The sequence below is a fragment of the Protopterus annectens genome, chromosome 2.part2, assembly GCF_019279795.1.
Source record: "Protopterus annectens isolate FY-2018-M chromosome 2.part2, PAN1.0, whole genome shotgun sequence".
In the NCBI taxonomy this organism is placed as follows: domain Eukaryota; kingdom Metazoa; phylum Chordata; order Ceratodontiformes; family Protopteridae; genus Protopterus; species Protopterus annectens.
In genome coordinates, this window is record NC_056730.1 from 266,283,338 (window position 1) to 266,306,188 (window position 22,851).

Sequence of the window (22,851 nt, forward strand, 5' to 3'; positions counted from 1 at the left end):
ACAATGAAACAAAAGCATCCACCAATGACAAAACTGCCCAATTCAGAACATTTCCATCATAAAAGTCTACTCAAGTCCACCAGTATCAGTAAAAAATACACAATCTCTGAAGTAGTAAACTCCACATTGAAAAAATTTGTAACTAATAAAGAGGTTGCTGCTAGCAAACACTTTATATGTCATTGTTTAATCTACAAATAAAGTGCCTGTTACCCTTGAAGAATAAATTGCTTTTGTTGCATGCAATAAAAAAATGAAAAGCTAGTAATACCGCAATAGGGAATGGATAGCAAACTGTTAACAGGTTCATAGTTACTACGTATCTTTGCCAAAAAGACTGCAGCATCCACCCCCTTTACAACACAATACAGCATCAGCAATGCATTTACCTACTGTGGGAGTAGAACCCACAGCCTTCAGCATCTAAATCAAGTACACTATCTGTTGTGCTATTAACAATGCAAGCGGACTAAACACAAGCAGCACTAAACTTATGCTCCCCTGCAGCTCGACACTCAGCTGTATCTCTGAACTTTTCAACACAAGAAATCTGGAAAAAGCCAAAATTTATTGGGGGGGGACAAAAGGCCAAAAAACAGGGACACATTTTAAACATTGCTTGTATAATGTTTGAAAGTTGCTAGAATAAAATGCTGCGTTACCACCATACATTTCACTGCCACGTCTTGAACCCAGGGGACCCCGTGCAAAACAGTCAGAGCAACATACCACTACGCCAAATCAACTGTTTTGTGAAAAAGGAAGACTGAAACTTAAATAGCTACCATTTAGTGAATTAAGTTCTCACCATAGTACAGCTGTCAACCTCTTAGCACAAAAGACCTGAACAAAGCCAATAATGGGTGACTACAACCACCAAACATTCAGTGAATTCAGTTCTCACCATAGCTCTCAACCTCTTAGCAAATAACACCCGGACAAAGCCAGTAATGAGAGAATATAGCCCCCAAACATATTCAGTGAAATCAGTTCTTACCATAGCTCTCAACATTAGCAAAAAACCTGGATGAAGCCAATAAATACCTGAACAAAGCCAATACTGGGTGAATACAGCCCTCAAACATATTCAGTGAATTCAGTTCTTACCATAACTCTCAACCCTAGCACAAAACCTGGATGAAGCCAATAATGGGGGGAATACAGTCCCATACACTACCTAAACAAAGCCAATACTGGGTGAATACAGCCCCCAAACATATTCAGTGAATTCAGTTCTTACCATAACTCTCAACCCTAGCACAAAACCTGGATGAAGCAAATAATGGGGGGGGGGGGGATACAGTCCCAAACACAGGGATACATTTCAAATATCCATCTTGTACACTTAGAAAATTGCTAGAATAAAAGCTTTTGTTACCATGCACTTTCTGAAGAATATGAAGTCTGATATTGAAGTGTGTCCATTTTTTTTAACTTTTGTTAACCAGGAAAGTCTGACTTTGAAAAAAAAAAGCTAATTTTTAGCAGAGGCCCAGGGAGAAACACTCCAGACAGCCAAGAATAAAACCAGAGAACATGTAGCTGTCAGGCAACAAGGACACAAATGCAGAAACCACAGATTTTATGAAGAACAGAAAAAGTATGAGGGAAAATCCAGCAACATTTTTACAAATGGTGGTGGGTAGGGAATTCAGGCTCTTGCCACTTGGGCCCAAGGTACAGGGTTCAAGCCTTATTCTCTACCCACCACCATGTACACCTGGGGCATTTTACACACACACACACCCCTCTCTCTACCTGAAAGTGTCCCATCTTCCTTCCGTTCATTTCAGGTCCCGCTCCCGCTTGCTAAGTGTCCCATCTTCCGTTCGTTTCAGGTCCTGCCTGTGTGAGTTCCCGCTCACAAACCTCTAAATGACAGCGATGATGTCAGCACGCCTGCGACTGGACTATTCGGACTTCTTTCTTCTTAAAGAAGAACGTATGTAAAAAAAAAAAAAAAAAAAAAAAAACTTTTTTTGTAATTATCTAGCCGATTCCAGGGGGGTGCAAGTGCACCCCCTTGCACCTGCCAGCGGGCGCCCTTGGTTGCTAAAGTCAGCCTTGTTATGTTCATACTGTAGTGTCATCCTTAGTGAAGGTAGGATGCTACTGAATGCAAGGCTTGTACCTGTCTGTGACACATATTGAAAGAGATCCATAATATCTCTCGTTATAGTCCAGGCAGGTAAGTCTTAGGTCATTTGTCATGTACCTTGGTCTTCTTGAGACTAAGAAATCTAATCATTATGTTGGTGGTTCATTGTATATATAGATGTACTTTATAGCTTAGTGAAGCAGAATCACTTTCATTATATATAAGGAGAATTTTCTTTTTCCATCCACTGGATGGCAAAAACTCAAGTAATGCTTGATGCAGTCCACAGCTGCACTTTCCTGTTAGATTAAAGGCTGCCCTTTCGTTCTTTAAAAAAAGAAGAGGGAAATTTGACCTGACTAGACAAAACCCAACCAGCTCCTGGCTAGACAAAAACTCAGAACCATCCAGATGATGTATTTTAAGCTTTGCCATCCCTCACCTTATCTATGGACATTGTACCGATATGCTATATGCACAGCTTCTGTCTTGATCATACTTTCTTCTTAAACCACTAATTTCCTTTCCCCTTTCCTTGCTACTTCCTACCTGTATCCTCACATCCCTGCCTTAATTTTATTGCAACTTGCTATTACCCTGCAGCATCTCCTGGATCAATACATTTATTTTTCTCCCCCCTCTTCTTTCATCCCCTTTTGCAACACATCCACTCTGTGCCTCCTTCTACCCAACATCAGACCATATGCTATCACCTTATAACTTCTCTTCACAGCAATAATCCTACATCTCCTTGTTCAGCTTTCCCCAAGTTTCCCCTCACACAGCATATCTACTAATCATCTGTTCCAACTTCTACCACACACCCTCACACAGCATATCTACTAATCATTTGTTCCAACCTCTACCACACACCCTCACTCAGTGTATCCACTAATCATCTGTTCCAGCCACTATCATACCCCCTCACTTAGCGTATCTACTAATCATCTCTTCCAACTTCTACCACATCCCCTCACTCATCGTATCTACTAATCATCTGTTGCAACCTCTAACACATCCCCTCACTCAGTGTATCTACTAATCATCTGTTACAACCTCTACCACATCAAATGCATGATCCAACCACTTTCTGTTCTGGCACCTCTACCTATTTTCCAGATGTTGCCTCTCAAACCTGACTTTTTACCTTGCTCCTCCTGTGCATTGCTATGTAATTATCAATTCCACCAATGTACTACTTTTTTTCCACAAACCTCATTTTTAAGACAATGCTATTGCAAATGATTTTCTCCTTTCTTTCCTTCCACTTTGTTTTGAGCCATTGTTGTACTCATAGTATTTATTCATGACTTACAAAAAATGTTTTCATCTATTGATATGTACTGTTGTCTTTTGTAAACCTCTGTTTATATTTTACTATCTGTTTTACTTGAATTCCGCTGTAAAATTGCTTAAAGTCATTGTTGTTTTTTAATATGCTTTTTTGTACCTTTTGTGCATGCATTTATAATTGGATCTTCCTCTTCGGGCCTTTACTCAAAGGAACAATTTATGCTCAGATGGATAATTCTGTTAAACAAATGCTAATAAACAAATAAACAAACACAAAAACAAGGAAGCAAACAAATAAATAAGTAAATAACCTTTCCTTTTTCCATCTACTTGTTGGCAAAACACAAGGAATGCTTTCTAAAGTGCACAGCTGCACTGCCCTGCAAGAGTAAAGCTTGCCCTTTTTGTTCTTTACAAAGAAAAGTAAAAAAAAAAAAAAAAAAAACAAAAAAAACAGGAAATGTTCTTCTTCCACCTATTGCTTAGAAAAATACAAGGCAGACTATGCAATGCTCTGAAATGACCAATGTGTAGCTATATTTGATAGTTTGTGTGAGATGAGCACTTGAACTATACCCTTCTTCAGCTACTGGTGCTTACAAACTGTTTTCACCTTGAGTACTAAGATAAGGAATGGAAATACAAGCTTTATAGGTTCATAGGTTCATAAGTAGGTACTAGGCTATCTGCCCAAAGGCATTTATAAGCCTAGCTGGAATGTGTTGGCTTTCGTTGCCCCCTTAGATTAGTTCCCTGTACCTCTGTCCAGAGGAGCCACTGAAGTGATTCCTGGGGTAAACTTTCTGTTTCCCATCCACTCGTCAGGGTTTCTCCTGAAGAGGGTTAGCGAGGAGCTCTGCCTAATGTAGATTGGAATCTTGTTCCAGAACATGAGAAGTCTCTGGGACAGGAATCTATCCCTCCAGCACGTCTTATTTATTGTTGTGGTGAGGTTTAGATCCCTGGAGCATGTGGCTTGAGGGGATATGGTTTTCTTTAGGTGGAGCGTGTCCATCAATTCTGGGTTGGACATCTACGTCAGGCAGAGATCACCTATGAGTAGGTGGTATGCAACCGAGTACAGCTGGAGTTTCTTCAGTTGAGCTGCATAGGGCACCTGCTTGAGGTCAGTGATCCTCTTGTTGAGGTACGTCTGTGGTCTTTCCAGTAGTTGCAGGTGTCTTGTAAGGTACATCCCAAATGGGGCATTGTACTCTATGATGGGTCTGATGAGTGATGCGTAGAGGGGCCCAATGACATCTTTTGATCTGGATGCAAACCCTTTTGTGATTAGGTGGGCCTCATAGAAGGATTTTCTAACCACTTTGGCAATGTGATTATCAAAGGAGAGGTTACTATCTACTTGGGTCCCCAGATCCTTTATTATGTCTTACGTATTTAGGGGGCTACCACCTATGTGGTAGTTTGTGGGTACTTTGTTTTTTCCAAAGGAGATGACTATGCACTTTTTGGCATTTAGCTTGAGGCCATGGTTTTGACACCAAGTATCTGTCTCAGTTAGACACTTTTGGAGGAAGTTTGTGTCAGCCAGAGAGTCAATTACAGCCACTAGTTTGCAGTTGTCTGCGAACTTGGTCAGCCATAGTCCTCCTGTGCTTGCCTGTACCTCTGAGAAGTATATGCCAAACAGGAGGTGTCCTAGGACTGAGTGCTGGGGAATGCCACTTGTAACCGGTTTAGAGTCAGGCCTAGCTCCTGCAACTCTTACCATGTGCGTTCTGTCCATGAGCCAGTTGGCAACCCATCTCGTGATGTAGGGGTTTATGTTCACGCTGATGAGCTTGTCTATAATACCTGAGTGGGGAATGGTGTCGAAGGCCTTTGCGAGGTCTAGGTAGGCTGTATGGACCACCTTTCCCTCATCTATAGCCTCTGTAACTGTCTGCATGATCTGCCCTTAAAAAAGCCAAACTGGGTAGGGTCCAGTGTTTTGAGGTTTCCTATATATCTTTTAATGAGATCCATGATGATGCACTCCATAGCTTTGCAGACCAAGCTAGTCAGGCTTATAGGGTGATAGTTCCCGGGGTCTGTTGTGGCACCACCTTTGTGGAGTAGAATAACCGTTGCTGTGCACCACTCTATGGGTACATAGCTTGTGGAGAGGTTGAGTTTGAACAGTGTGTTTAGGTGAGGGGTTAGTTCATCCTTGAGCTCATGTAGGATGCAGCCTGGGACACCGTCTGGTCTCATTGATGCTGGGTTTTTGGCTTTGGAGAGGGCTGTTTTAACCTGAGTGTCTGTGATTTCACGGTGCTTACATTCTTCTGGTATAGTTATCGGCCCTTTTAGGGGTGAGAGGGGTGTGAAGTTTGCACTGAACCTGTCTGCTAGGATGTTGGCTATATCAGTCGGTTCAGTGTATTTTGTGCCATTCTGCACTAACTCTGAGAAGATCTGAGAATTGCCACTTAGATTCTTGACATAGCTAAAGAATGCCTTGTGGTTATCTTTGGAGTCCATGGCAATTTTTCTTTCGAAGCTAGCCTTGGATGATTTTATGAGGGAACGTCGTTTCTTGCTGATACTGATCAGGGATGTCTTTCCTTCTTGGGATTTTACTCTTTGCTGTACTAGTTTCCTCCTTCTATTGTATAGCTTGTTTATGGCAGGGGTCCACCAGACTGGTTTCCTTTTCTTGGAGGAGTGAGTCTTGGTTTTGTTTGGGATAGCATGATCCATGCATTCTTGTAGGTGCCCATAGAGTGCATTAGTAAAGCATTCTGCAGCTTGGGCAGTGTTATCCTTTAGCATGGGGACTTTGAAACTTCTCACCTCGGTCTTAAGTAATGTGAAGCTTGCTTTTGAAAAGTTTTTCATGGTGGTTTCTTTGACCGTGGGTTGTGGCAGAATGTGGATATCCAGAGTGATTAGTTTATGGTCAGATCTAACCAGCGAGGGGTTGACCTCCGGTGTGGAACACCGGTCGCCCATGTCGGTGATGACCAGGTCCAATATGTTGTTACCTCTGGTGGGGGTGTTGACCAGTTGATCCAGGGCATTTGAGTTTATAAATTCTAGGAAATGTTGGGCAAGGGAGTTTGTACTTGAGTAGTTCTCCCAGTTAATGTTTGGGTAATTGAAATCACCCAGTATCAGGGTGTTTGGTAGGACCTTTATGTTTTCCAGTGTTTCCAGGAATGTGGAGTGGGGGTCTTGTGACATGGTGGGTGATCTGTAGCAAGTTATAATTTGAATAGAAGTTTTGCCTGTTGTTAGTTGCACATGGATGATCTCTGAAGCATCGTGCTGTGCCACTAACCTGGAGGTATGGGTATCCTTGATGAATATGGCTACTCCCCCACCTTTTGTATTTCAGTCAAGGTTTTGTGGCCGAAATGTATGGTATGAGTTGTAACCTGGTAGTGCTGGGGTGCTCTCTGAAGCCTTAAACCAGGTTTCTGTTACTGCATATATATCTATTTTCTCCATACTGAGGAGTGCCTCGAGTGCGTACATTTTGAGGTTTAAACTTCTGGCATTGTGTAGCATTACCCTCAGTTTTTTTGTTACTTGTGCTATTTATGGTGGTGGGTTTGTCTTTTGAGCCTTGCCTAAAAAAGGCACTATGGGGGTGGCAAGAGCCTTGGCCAGTATTCAAAAGCCTAAGGGTGACAGGTGAAAGCCGTCTCTAGCAAAGCAGCGTGGCTTGTTGAGCGTTTCATCCCAGGCTGACAGACACTGGATCCCCTTTGAATGACACCAGTAGCTTAGCCAATTGTTGAAATTGATCATGTTTTTCTCTATACCATGGTATCATTCTTGGTGAAAGCAGGATGCTACTCAGGGTCAGGGTCATACCGGCCTGGGCTACATGATCAGAGAGCTCCTCCATGTCTCTTTTCATGTAGTCCAGGGAGGTATGGCTCAGGTCATTCACACCAACATGGACAATGACACAGTCATATATGTACTATATGGAGTGACCTGATTGCTTGTGTTATGTGGCGGATCCTAGCACCCGACAGGCAGCTAACAGTAACCTTCTCCTTGTTCAGCTTAGTGAGTGGGACATCAGTGTGCCTAACTATAGAGTCACCTATTATTAGTGTGTTGGGTATGTTATTTTGCCTTAAGGGCTGTGATTGTGCGTCACACTGGTTTTGTGAAGTATGTGTTTCATGATTTGGGTCGGGGGATGGAGGTTACTTGGATGTCTGCTTTGCAGGTCTCTGTTGCTTTTGCAGATTTTTATTTAGAGCCTCCGATTATGTTTTCGTGTATTTATGTGTGTTTTTTGCCAGTGCTGGTTTCATAGGTCTATGTGAGACTTGTGGTGTGATGCAAGTAATTCCCTTCTCCTCTTCACTGCCTGGTCCAGTCTTGGGTTGAGAAAGCTTAGCCTCCAGTTTGGCTGTATAATTGCATCTCTCGCATGTATTAGTGTTTGGTGTTAGGAGGAGAGGGTTGTCTGTGTACATGAGGCAATTGTAACATTGCTTCAAAATGTCAAGATTCACCAGTTGGACTGGAGAGTACACCTGAAACTGCCCTTTGGACATGCCTGGATAGGTACAGTGAACTGTTTTACTGATTGGCTAGTAAGGTCGAAGAGAGGCTTGCCCTTCTCTACAGTATAGGGGGGGGGGGTCTAGTGCTTGCTATAAGTTTTGGGCAAGTGCCGGGATGAGAAGTGAATGGTTTGAGTGCTTAAGTTGAAAGTTTGTCTAGTTCTAAGGAAAAAATGAATAGGAGACTTTGTGGAACCGGGAATAGTTATAGCCCAGCTAACTGGCGCTGCCCGGCACGCAAAACCACTCAAATGTGGGTTTTATAGCAGGAAAATGAAAGAGATAGAAATTAGCCCAAAATGGCCAATAAACTGCTAATTTCTTGGCTGAAACTACTCCTCCAGGGACAGATAGGCCGCTCAAAGCTCCCTCTCTCACAGTAAACAGACAAACTTCCTTCTATCCAATTAAGGTATGGGCAAACACAGAAACTTGTAACAGTCCTGAATTCAGCACTAACCTGAAAACTGGACTATACTTGCGTAGAAAGGCAGGAAAACAATTATATATATATGTTTTCAGAAAATAAAGCAGATACAATTAAAAAAACACTTTAAATGAACAGAAATGGCTATCACACTTGAGTGTGTAGCCTACAACAGTTAAACAGGTAATTTAAACACAAAAATGACTTTGTTAAAGTGCAGGTAGTAAAATAAGTACAATAATTATGCAAGTATAAATTCCTGGAGTAATTTAAACAATTTTTGACTGCATACTAGTAGATTTATTTTTTAACATGACCCCTTGCCTGGCTGTTAGCAAATATGCTTCCTTTCATTAAGCCATTGCAGCCACAGGCACTAGTATAAATTTACTGTATGCAACTCTGAAGACTGAATGAAAACAAAAACACTGCAGTAAAATAGCATTCAGCTCACTTAACCAGCTCAGGGTATTCCTTCATAGCAAACTTAATTTTTTGATGAACATGTCATATTGCACATGCCCAGACTGGTTGGCACTAGTATGACAGGTGTCACATGATTTGCTCCCATCCCAAGCCCTAATTTCACAGTCACTCCCTTATCTCTACAGTTTAAATACTGATGTCCAACAGTGCTTACTTAACACCTCTCATCTAAAGAGCGACATATTACCACTAAGATCCAGGCACAAATACATCATACTATATGGCCTAGGAAGATAGCAGTAGTAGGGTAAGAATTTGTAAGGCTCATGAAAGAACAAGGCTGTTAATCTCATTGTTTGCCATACCAACACAGCAATGTTTATGAAACAATGCACACAGAAAAAAAATGCTGCATCTGGTATGCACTCCACATCTACTTGCAAGCCCAAATTCTCAGATACTGAGAATGAGGTGGTACTATAAGCCCTCTGTCTCCATGGTTGATGTGACTTTGATGTCTGTGCAGTCAATCAGTCCTACCATGACTGTCTGGCATGAGATTATCTGCAATGTGAATGCAGTGGGTGGTCAGGTTTGTGGCTTTGAAATGGTCTAGTACAGGGATATGGATATGATGCATGCTGCAGCCTACAGTGCAGCACAGAAACACATGGAAATTCATGGTGGGCCGTAGAGTGAGTCATTTCCGACACTGAAGAAGGAGTTCCTGGCCTCCCTTAAAGACAATACCACATCCACAGAGTCCCACAGTGTGATACTAGATGCTGGGTCATAGCTGGATAAGCCTTAGAGAGTTTCCACTGCTGCTGTCGCAAGTAAGTAGTCCTATTTAATGTATTATTAGCTGTCAGTCATCTTCCTTCCCAGTCACTATAAACTTCATTACATCTGTCTGAATTATAGTATGCAGGTGCATTAGGAATCTGGCAGACAAGACTATCTGCACATTGTATCAGCACAGAAATTAGTTTTTATCATGCTTATAGTTGTAAAGATATCAGCTGCATGTTTAGTTGTGGTGCTTACACTGGGTATTTTTAGCATTTCTGTATTCACAATTGTCTCTTTATCCAACACCAGCAATGTGGAACTGTCCCCATCTGATGTGGGAGGATATGTAGCTTATGATAATGATGGTGAGGATAAGCTTGCACAATCACAGGCTACAGGGTGTAATTGACACAGGAGAGTGACCCCTGTATCCCCTCCAAAGATCATGGGCACAGTGTCAATGTTAATACCCAGGCTACACAAGCATCTGAGATAGGACAGACTGATGGGAGACAATATTGATCAGGAAAGTGTGTTGTTCCCAGTAGATAGATGTCTGAATCTTTTTCCTTGTACTCATGTGGCTGGAGGTCCACTCAAGGTTATTTGTAATGATTCTCAGCAGAGACCAGGTTACCATCCTTCATCTGAAGTTGGTGTTTCTGTGGCAGCAGCCAGACATATGTGCATTGCCATCATGGAAGCACAGTATAGTGCCACCACAGCAAGGTAGAGACAGTGAAAGTAATACAGGGTGTATATGCTGATCCATGGGCGTGCATGTCCCTTATGTGTGATTGCTTGGATAGACTGAATCACACCCTGGATAGTGCAATGTCTTCTCAGGGTAATCTGGCAATGATGAGGGGACATCCTCAGAGCTGACCATCTGCTATTTCCACAAATGTTAGCAAACATGGCCATGAGCATGCAGCCACAGCTCCCATAGTGCTAGCACTTCCACAGCAGCATCTATTGGGATGTGTTTACTCCCAGGAGACAGCAACCCCATGGGTGTGGCTATTACCATGCTGTCACATGTTCTAGTAGATATTATCTGAGTTTACATGGCATACTACTATGTAACCAGAATCATGGTACAACCAGTGAAACTCCTGGCAGAGGCAGCTGTGGTGGACAGGGGTGTGCGTGGTATGTTAAAGCCTTCACTCTCTGGTCCTGCCCAGTAGATCAAGCTGTAGTGATGCACCAACTGCTGAGCCTGTCTCCCTGCAGAAATAAACTCACACCATCACAACCCTTTCAATTTTATGTTATTTATGCATCCAAATCCTATCTAACATATCATGTACTGGTGATAATGCCTATATGCATCTTATCTGTTATTAACAAATGTAACTCAGGACCTCTTTGGCCCCATACATTCCTGCATTCTTGAAGGAGATTGTCCATATCAAGTGAACACATGACCAGTATTTCCTGTATCACTAAGATTGGATTGGGTTTATACCAAGCCGATAGCAAGCGGGTAATATCTACTGCAGCATCAGCAATATTTTGTTCTTCCAGCTGATAGCTTTCATATGAGGCTAAGCAGTTCTGTCTGTGCTATTTGGTTGTCGAGATATTTAGAAAAACATGAAATTTATGGCAATATAAATATATATTAGATGGACAACAATTGACAACTCTTTATCTGCACTAGGCAGAGGTCACATATCAATACAGTTTTGATTGCAACTGTGTAAGCTTTAAAATGATTTTTTAGATACTTTGTATGTAGCACAGTTTTGGAATTATTAGTGCAAATATATACAAGTATGATTTGACACCTAAAGCTGTCAGTAGGATGTAAATGCAAAAACACCTACAGATATCATTCAGCTGTAATGAGTTAATGGCCTCCCACTGTATCCATAAAGATACAAAAGTATTTCAGACTGCTGCCCAAAAATCATGTATCCCAAACCTGACATAATTAACAACTACTTGATTTGTGAAAACTTGCATATCTATCATGTCCTTTGATCTGCCTGCATTTCATGACCATGGTAGTATATATATATATATACAAAGACCAATCTGTGATCTGAGAGTATCTGTAATATAAGCTCTAAATCATGCACCTTATTCAGTGATATAAAACTTATTAAAAGAATATGTTAGCAACCCCCACTCAAGTCTTTTCATTTTTTCCCGGTTAGGGGTCGCCACAGCGGAACTCCAGTCCGCTAATGATTGGCAGTAGATTTTTATGGTGCCAAGTTGCTAGCCCAATGCCCAACCTTCAGCAAAGGCACACCCATTCACGCATGTCTTTCGGAAGCCACTCGACTGCAGGGAGCACATGCAGACTCCTCACAGAAGGCACTCCAGCCAAGAATCCAATAGGAGAACCTCTTGCTGTGAGTCAACAACGCTATCGCTGTACCACCGTGGCTTGTGTTAGCGACCCCCCACTGCTGGTGAAAAATAGATATATTTCTGTATATCTTCATATATGCATTTTCAAGGATTTACTTAATTAAATTCTGCCAATAATATTCATTAACTGCTTTGTTTACCTCGTCTAGATCTTCCTTTGAGTAGTTTATCTAGATGGCTATCTATTACTACAATAAAGACCCCAACAATAGCTGCAGGTGTAAATCTTCCACCCAGCATTGGCTTCTGTAATAGGGCTGGAATACCTAGCCTAGAATACTTTTGCCCCGGTCAGTATGCGCCCTTACTAAAACCTTCCAACTCTGTCTGTCTGTCTTGAATAACTTCATTTTAGTACAAAAACACATTTTTAAATGATCCTGTGGAGTAGGGGGGATAAGCACCAACTCAAACAAGGGTAAAAATACCCCAGAAAAGGGTGTCACTGCTAACAATATTTGCCAACAATGATTTCCTGTAGAGGAGCTCAGAAACCCGGAGGCTTGAATTTCAAATAAATGACATTTGAGAATTCAGTCTTCTTCCACCCATCCTTTCATCTATCAGCCTGTAGGACTAAGAATTGTTTCCTTTTCACATTGTATCTCTCTGTACACTCCCCTTTATATCTCTTTGTCAGTACTGCACAGTGATGTTAACAATTCAAGGCAAAAAGTAATCAGACATATTTTGAATGCTCACACATGCATGTTTATCTACTTATTTCTGTGTGTGTGTGTGTGTGTGTGTGTGTGTGTGTGTGTGTGTGTGTGTGTGTGTGTGTGTGTGTGTGTGTGTGTGTGTATTCTTGGCTATGCATGCATGTATGTATGTATGTATGTATGTATGTATCCATCTATTTGCCTGTCTGTTAGTATGTCTATCATAATGACTATTATCCCAATGTTTTTAAGCAATCACAGGCAATTTTATATAACACATTGCATCTTCTCGGGAACTTTGAGCAGAGAGATATAACAACCACTCTTTTTCCTTAGTTTTTACAGACTACATCATCTTATAAAATAAGAAAAATTACAGTCCACATTTTTGGTTGTCCTGATTTTACATTAACATTAATTATTTCTAATATTTAAAGTAATTTTTATGAGAAAGTCTGTGTAATAATGAATCATTAGTAAATTTGTTGCAAATGGGCCTTGTCTGAATTTTGCTTAATATGATTTTTTTAATAGATATGTGTTCACTCATTTTTATATGGAAGTGTGTGTGTGTGTGTGTGTGTGTGTGTGTGTGTGTGTGTGTGTGTGTGTGTGTGTGTGTGTGTGTGTGTGTGTGTGTAAGTGCGTGCGTGCATGAGTGCGTGCGTGAAGTGCGTGCATGTGTGCATGTGTGTATGTATGCATGTATGCATAATTGTGTTTATATGACTGTGTGTATATGTGTATGTAATCTGTATACACACATACTATACAGATCTTAACATATAAAAACAAGGATACCTAATATTAAATTTAAGTGGAGGTTGACAGTCATTGTATGGATAAAGTACAATAAGAAATATATAAAGAAAAACAGGTAAAGAAGTTTGGAGAAACATAACTTAGTAATCTAAATAGGTAACTTCAGTAGAAGACAACCTAGTCGCATTCTTGTGAATATTCTTCCAAACACCCAGGACCTCTCCCGAGGGACATCTTGATAGGTTCATTGGTTCATAGGTAGGTACTAGGCTATCTGCCCGAAGGCATTTATAAGCCTAGCCAGAATGTGTTGGCTTTTGCCGCCCCCTTAGATTAGTTCCCTGGGCCTCTGTCCAGCAGAGCCACTGAAGTGATCCCCGAGGTAAACTTTCTGTTTCCCATCCACTCGTTAAGATTTCTTTTGAAGAGTGTTAGCGAGGAGCTCTGCCTAATGTAGATTGGGATCTTCTTCCAAAGCATGGGAAGTCTCTGGGACAGGAATCTATCCCTCCAGCACGTCCTATTTATTGTTGTGGTGAGGTTTAGATCCCTAGAGCGTGTGGCTCGCGGGGATAAGGTTTTCTTTAGGTGGAGCATGTCCATCAATTCTGGGTTGGACATGGCCTTGTATGTCAGGCAGAGATCACCTCTGAGTAGGCAATATGCAACCGAGTACAGCTGTAATTTCTTCAGTCGAGCTGCATAGGGCATCTGTTTGAGGCCAGTGATCTTCTTGGTGAGGTACTTCTGTGGTCTTTCCAGCTGCTGCAGGTGTCTTGTAAGGTACATCCCAAATGGGCCGTTGTACTCTATGATGGGTCTGATGAGTGAGGAGTAGAGGGGTGCAATGACCTCTTTTGATCTGGATGTGAACCCTTTTGTGATTAGGTGGGCCACGTAGTAGGATTTTCTAACCACTTTGGCAATGTGATTATCAAAGTTGAGTCCCCAGATCCCTTATTACATCTTCCGTATTTAGGGGACTACCACCTATGTGGTAGTTTGTGGGTACTTTGTTTTTTCCAAAGGGGATGACTATGCACTTTTTGGCATTTAGCTTGAGGCCATGATTTTGGCACCAGGTGTCCGTCTCAGTGAGACCCTTTTGGAGGATATCTGTGTCAGCCGGAGAGACAATTATAGCCCCTAGTTTGCAGTCGTCTGTGAACTTGGTCAGCTATAGTCCTCCTGTGCTTGCCTGTACCTCTGAGAAGTATATACTGAACAGGAGGGGTCCTAGGACTGAGCCCTGGGGAACTCCACTTGTAACTGATTTAGAGTCAGACCTAGCTCCCGCCACTCTCACCATGTGGGTTCTGTCCGTGAGCCAATTGGCAACCCATCTTGTGATGTAAGGGTTTATGTTCAGGTTGGTGAGCTTGTCTATAATACCAGAATAGGGAATGGTGTCGAAGGCCTTTGCAAGGTCTAGGTAGGCTGTGTGTACCATCTTTCCCTCATCTATAGCCTTGGTAACTGTCTCAAAGAAGTCCACCGGGTTTAGGAGGCATGATCTTCCCTTAACAAAGCCGAACTGGGTAGGGTCCAGTGTTTGGAGGTTCACAATGTCTCCATTAATGAGTTCCATGATGATGCACTCCATAGCCTTGCAGACCAAGCTAGTCAGGCTTATAGGGCAATAGTTCCCGGAGTCTGTTGTGGCTCCACCTTTGTGGAGTGGAATAACTGCTGCTGTGTGCCACTCTATGGGTACATAACCTGTGGAAAGGCTGAGTTGTGTTTAGGTGAGGGGTTAGTTCGTCTTTGAGCTCGTATAGGACGCAGCCTAGGACACCATCCAGTCCCATTGATGCTGTGTTTTTGGCTTTGGAGAAGGCTGTTTTAACCTGAGTGTCTGTGATTTCAGTGACTCTACATTCTTTTGGTATGGTTATGGGCCCTCTTGGGGGTGAGAGGGGGGTGAAGTTTGCATTGAACCTGTCTGCCAGGATGTTGGCGATATCAGTCGGTTCAGTGTATTTTGTGCCATTCTGCACTAACTCCGAGCATATCTCAGCATTGCCACTTAGATTCTTGACATAGCTAAAGAATGCCTTGTGGTTATCTTTGGAGTCCTTGGCAATTTTTCTTTCATAACTCGCCTTGGATGATTTTATGAGGGATCGTAGTTTTGTGCTGATACTGATCAGGGATGTCTTCCCTTCTTGGGATTTTACTCTTTTCTGTACTAGTTCCCTCCTTCTATTGTATAGCTTGTTTATGGCAGGAGTCCCCAGACTGGTTTCCTTTTCTTGGAGGAGTGAGTCTTGGTTTTGCTTGGGATGTCATGATCCATACATTCTTGTAGGTGCCCGTAGAATGCATTAGATAAGATGTTTGCAGCTTGGACAGCGTTATCCTTCAGCATGGGGGCTTTGAAACTTTCCACCTCGGTCTTATGTAACGTGAAGTTTTCTTTTGAAAAGTTTTTCATGGTGGTTTTCCTGTCCGGGGGTGGGGTCGGAATGTGAATATCCAAAGTGATTTGTTTATGGTCAGATCTAACCAGCATGGGGTTGACCTCTGGTGTGGAACACTAGTCGCCCATGTTGGTGATGACCAGGTCCAATATGTTGTCACCTCTGGTGGGAGTGTTGACCAGTTGAACCAGGGCATTTGAGTTTATAAATTCTAGGAAATGATGGGCAATGGAGTTAGTACTAGAGTGGTTCTCCCAGTTAATGTTTGGATAATTTAAATCACCCAATATTAGGGTGTTTGGTAGGACCTTTATGTTTTCCAGTGTTTCCAGGAACGTGGAATGGGGGTCCTGGGACATGATGGGTGATCTGTAGAAAGCTACAATTTGAATTGCAGTTTTGCCCATTGTTAGTTGCATGTGGATGATCTCTAAAGAATCGTGCTGTACCACTAACCTGGAGGTGTGGGTATCCTTGATTAATATGGATATGTCCCCGCCTTTTGTATTTCGGTTTGGGTTCTGTGGCCAAAATGTATGGTATGAGTTGTAGCCTGGTAGTGCTGGGATGCTCTCTGAAGCCTTAAACCAGGGGTCTGTTACTGCACATATATCGATTTTCTCCATAATGAGGAGTGCCTCGAGTGCATGCATTTTGAGGTTGAGACTTTTGGCATTGAGTAGCACTACCCTCAGATTTTTGTTACTTGTGCTATTTACGGCGGTAGGTTTGTCTTTTGAGCCTTGCCTAAAAAAGGCACTATGGGGGTGGCAAGAGCCTTGGCCAGTATTTGAAAGCTTAAGGGTGACAGGTGCAAGCCATCACTAGTGAAGCAGTGTGGCTTGTCGAGCATGTCATCCCAGGTGGACAGACACTGGATCCCCTTTGAATGACGCCAGAAACTTAGCCAATTGTTGAAATTGAGAATTTTTTCTTTATACCGTGGTATCATTCTTGGTGAGGGCAGGATGCTACTCAGGGTCAGGGTCATACCGGCCTGGGCTACATGATCAGAGAGCTCTTCCATGTCTCTTCTCATGTAGTCCAGAGAGGTACGGCTCAGGTCATACATACCAACATGGACAATGACAGAGTCATATTTGTACTTGTTCTGTAGTGACCTGAGTGCTTGTGTTACGTGGCTGCCCGACAGGCAGCTAACAGTAACCTTCTCCTTATTCAGCCTAGTGAGTGGGACGTCTGTGTGCCTGACTATAGAGTCACCTATTACTAGTATGTTGGGTATGTTATTTTGCCTTAAGGGCTGTGATTGCATGGCACGCTGGTTTTGTGACGTATGTGTTTCATGGTTTGTTTTGGGGGGTGGAGGTTGCTTGGATGTTTGCTTTGGAGGTCTCTGTTGGTTTTGCAGATTTTTTTGATGAAGAAAGTGTAGTATGGATGGTGCAGTGGTGCAACGGTTTGTGTTGTTGCCTCACAGCAAGAGGATCCCTGGTTCAGTTCTCAACTGGGGTGCCTACTGTGTGATGTCTGCATGTCCTCCCTGCATTTGTATGAGTTTCCTCTGGGTGCTTTTATTTCCACCCACATTACAAAGGCATGCATCTAAAATGTTTCTCCCCAGGCCTCTGCTGAAAACTGGCTCGTTCCAAGTTGGACTTTCCCGGTAAACAAATAAATAATAAAATAAATACTGATTAAGATGTCTGATTCTAGAATTAATGCTATCTGTAGAAGGATCATCAACTATATCTAGCTGGTATTCACCAACCTTTCACACAGTGACTTCTTCCCAGCGATATGGCAATACTTTTCATCTCTGCAGATAATTCTATTGCTGATATCAAGTCCAAATTAGTCCATAACCACCCTGTTTCTTTCCAATTCACTGGCTTAGCACATGATGACTACCTTATACTCTGTATGTAATAACACCATAAAGGCTTCATCTAACTTTTTTTATTGCTGACCTCAAATGGGTAAATGGATTACCTGGCCACCAATGTCATACTGGAAAGCATCACTTTCTGGTGTAATGCAGAGATAAATCTGAGTAATACTGTCTCCGATGAGATTATCTTATTTATTAAAGTAGCAGAATGCTCCTGTTTTTTTTTTAATCTGACCACACTCACACTCAAATAAAGATATATTTTAGGACTTCTTCAAAACAAGCTACTCACTGACATTCTTGCTAAATATAAAATGTGCATTCCTCCAGGTGACCCAATATCTGGACCAAAACTTCTAGAATTTTACTCCACTGTGGATGGAACTATTGTAGAGTTTTTGCCTATTTACAAAAAAAAATGGTAAACTCAAAAATAAACCTGTAATGACATATTCCTGCTTAATTAAACTTCACAATAAAAAGTTCTTACCTATCTAGAAGAGCTCATCACCTCCACATTATAGAAGTGAAAAAACGATAATCGATCATAAAAGTACCAGCAGAGATTGCAACTTAACTTATGAATGTAGAGTCACCAGTACTATGTGTAGCCAGAAGAGCTACTTCAGATGTGTCAGGAAAATTATAAGCAATGCATAATTCTGCACCAAACTTATTTCTTATTAAAGTCACACTCAGGGCTGGCCTTAGGACAACTGGAAAAATTTGATGTAATAAGGCAATGCCCCTCAAGAGGCCCTCACTTGACATGGTCATTATCGTGTTACAAAACCGGGAGATGTGGCTAAAAAAGACTACAGCAAAGTGCATGCATTTTCCTTCTGTAGTCTCATTCCCATAGTACTTACATTTACAGTATTATTAGTCATCATATTATCAGTAGCTGCCTCTCATATGGCTCCTTGCATTTGCTGCTTGCACTCCGATAGTTGTTTATCAGCACCTGCCTCTCGTATGGCCCCTTGCATTTGCTGCTTGCACTCCCATAGTTGTTTATCAGCAACTGCCTCTTGTATGGCTCCTTGTGTTTGCTGTGTGTACTCCCATAGTTTTTTTTATCAGTAACTGCCTCTCGTATGGCTCCTTGCGTTTGCTGCTTGCACTCCCATCGTTGCCAATTGATGTTGCTGACTGCTCGATAGTTTTCAACCCAAAACTAGTTGAATTAGTCATTTGTTTTTGTGTACAACTCTAGTGACTTTATCAGATGATAAGACCAGACTTTTTTTGAAGACTGATAGAGAGTAGCTTTATTTTGTTTCTCTTGCTGACATGGGGTTAAGAACAGTCGTTAATGAATAAAGTTAAATAGTCGTGGAATAGTCAGTCTCAGGCAGGCAGCATGAAATCAAAAGGATAAATAAATGCAGATACTGTGATGTGAAGTCACTTCTGATCAGTAACCATTTGAAATGTTGGAACCCATTAGAGTAAGTCCCAAAATACTGCAGTCTTAATGACTAAAAGAATGGACTTACATATATTAAATGCAAGATGCCATTTCTTGGAATATTCCCTTTTCTCTGAGGTATGGCAATCTTGGAGTTGGTATAAACAAGTATGGGGGTGAGGAGGACTGGTTCCCTACATGTGAGGGTGCAAGTGGGGGCTTGTCTGTCCCCTTGGAAAAAATAAGTTTTAAGGAGAAGAGTGATTTTCAAGATTTATTCTTCTCCTGAGTGTTCAGTCTTTTTTTTAAACTTTTGTTTGTTGCAGTCACAGATAGGAGAAAAATAATCCCAGAAAAATGAAAACTTGAGCTGAGTAGTGGGAGGCAGAAGTTAACAGAAAGAAATGATACACTTTGCTGAAAGTGTTAAAACAATAACACAAGGTAAAACAACCAAAGAAACAATAAATGTTAATCAATATCAGTGCAATAGTGGTAATGTATGAGCAAGCAATCGCACAACTACAAGTCAGAATGGTATGTATCATAAATGAAACAACTACAGGTAGGCATGATTCAGGAATTTAATCCGTAAAATAAGTAGTAAAATGGATAAGAAAAACATTCTTGTATTCTGTCATAACAACATATAGTATAATGTGCCTACAGAAAAAAAATTAAAAACAAAGAACAAGAGTATGTACAATCATTGGGCATCGGATGTGAAACAGAGCAAGGCATGAGTCAAATGAGGCGAATACAGGAAAGGAGAGAGGCAGAAAAAGAAAAAAAGTATGGTGGGGAACAAGAGGGAAGTTAGCAGCTATCTCTTACATTTTGTTCTGTACATCCAGGTAGTAGTACAGAACTAGAAAACAAGTTTACTGGCAAGTTATGGGGCACTCATCTGGTGACACAACAGGTAGACACAAGACCTCAGTGGCACAACAAACAGGGTCCTTACAGAGTACCTGAATAAATTATAAGCAGAAACTGAGAAAGGAAATACTGTAGATGTCCGAATAGGGGTAATCCAGGAGTCAAGTTATTTTAAAATGTCTTATGGCAAAATATGAGCTACACTATTTTATTTTAATACATTGTAATACCTTACATTCCTGATATCTGATCTGAAACAGTCTCGTACATTCAAGACGCCAGTGAGTGAAGGAGAGGCGGGTTGGTAAATGATGGGCCAGATAAGGGGCCCTGCCAGAATGGTCCAAATTGGGGCCTGCAGTTGATATGGCTGACCTGATCCCACTCTGAACTTAAAACCATTAAAAATTTACTTGTGAGCATATTCAGCTCTGTCTTCATGCTATCATTCCTGCTCAAGTATCCTCTACTTTCCCTCCCATGTCAGATCCACAATCACCCCAATTCAGATTTTGACAGCCAGCTCCAGTACCTAAAATTATAGCTCCATAGTTCCTGATAAGATTCCAAGGTGAATGATAGTATGTGCTAAGCAGCACAAAGCTGACTGTCTCTTAACACTTTTCAGCCTAAGCCTAATAAAGAAAGCCTCTCTTCAGTTTATGTCCCAGGAGCAAGAAGAATAGCCATAACTGTGTCACCAAGCAAGACATGTCTAACAATTGGTCCAAGTTATTATAGATCTATTCAACTTACTGGTGTTATCTGTAAGGCTATAGAATGTACAGTTTCTTAGATAATTAATAATGGCATTGTCAGTCTTCAAACACTTGACACTAACAAAACTGGATTTGTAAAATGCAGATCTCACTAACTCAGCCTGGTCAATTTCTTTGAAAGGAGCACTGCAAAGATATGGCAAAATAACAAGGCTTTAAAATAGCCTAAAACTAGCAAACAAAAAAGCTATGAGAATTAAAACATTTTATCTGCATCAAATAGGGAAAATAGACCAGGAGAGACTCTAGTCTATAGTATGGTGAGGAGCTATGGAACCATTATCCTTAATACAACATAGTTTAAGTGGGTCTCACTCCTGATTGGCAGATCTGAAATATCTTATACACCACTTTCTCCTTTTTTCTTATATATATATATATATATATATATATATATATATATATAGAGAGAGAGAGAGAGAGAGAGACAGCAAGTCCAGAACCATTCCTGCATAGTCACAGGCAGACAGATCCATGAGTTACCTGCACATAGAAGAAATCAGAGTAGTTGTAGAAATGAAAAGTATGTGGATATAAAAAACAAACAAAAGGAACACATATATCAATGATCTGGCCACCAAAGTGAGATGTATGGCTCTTGCAGCTATTTAAATACCTTAACTCTGCCCCCGTGACTCAAGTGAGGGACAAGAGGCTTGTAAACAAGCTATTCTTGTGCTTGAACGAACAACACTGAGACCTTTATTAAGTAATAATAATTCAAATACTGTCAACATATTTCTTGAAACATCAAATAATTGTTTAGATCTTCCTGCTCTTGCTTCTGCTATTTCTCCTCAAAGTGTGACTTTGATAATGACTTTCCCTCCCCACTACTTCCTTTGTGTTTTGGTCTAAGTTGAGTCAACTATCGATATTTGGGCACTGCAGGGAAAACCCATCAAATGAAATACTATTGTCTTAGCAAAAAATATTGTTAGAAATGTCTGTTCCCATTTTTGATATTCTAATGTCTACCTTTCTAACACACAAACTTATATAGCACTTCTCCCTTAAGGAGGGTGGACATGATAGGGCTGAGGAGTATTTGTGACTATGCATCCAGTTATTAAGGTTTGCCTTAAAGTTGATGAGGTTTTAATTCTGATAAATATGAATAGGAAGTTTATTAAAAAAACAGAGTATGCATTGGGAGATAAATCCATTATAACAGTGCGTCCTCTTTGTTAGTGAAGATTTAAATCCCTAGTGGGGGTTTGTGAAGGTGTAGTAGATCAAAGAGGGGAGGATATATCATGGTCCTAAAGGATAAACAAAAATCATTATGAAAGGGTAAAAAAGACACAGAATATTGAGATAGGGATCAAGTCTATTTTGGTAGCTAAGAGTCTTCAGAACTGTGATCCTTTTAGTTAAGAATCACTGCAGAATTATGAGTTGTAGGATGTGCTGAGACAAATGCATACCAAAGGGGACATTGCAATTAATAATTGGACACATAAAGGATGAGTAGAGAGGAGTGGTTACTTCTTTTGATTTAGATGAGAAGGCATTACATATTAGTTCTATTTGACAGAAGGAGTTTCTGCCTGTGGTGCAATCTAGTGGTCAAAAGACAGGTAATTGTCAATGAAGGTCTCACATTTCTGTTCACTAAGTCATTCTGGAGAGGTGTGTTATCTATAATAAATGTTGTAGAATAAAATTTGCCTTCAAAATTGAGCAATATTGCAAATTTTAACATTTAATTTAAGCACTTTTTCTTTATGATAGTATTTTGCAAGGTTTAGACCAAACAGCAGAAAAATGATATGGAAAGGAGGTGCATGAAGAATAACACTGAGCTTACAGTCATTAGCAAGTAGAGTTAGATATATGCCTGTGTTATTGCTTTGAATGTTATAAAAGTAGACAATGGATAGGAAGGGCTACAGCACTGAAGCTGGAGGGATACCACTAGTTACATGTTTACTTTATGAAGTGGCTCTGTCTACTTTCATATTGTATATTATATCTTCTAACCATTTTGCTACCACCACATAATGCAAGGGTTTATGCTTACATTTTTGAGTTTTATAATAATATGAGTGTGCAGAATCATGTTAAAAGCTTTAGCTAGATTGAATTGCGATGCATGAATTGCAAAGCTGCCATCTTTTGCTTCCATGACCA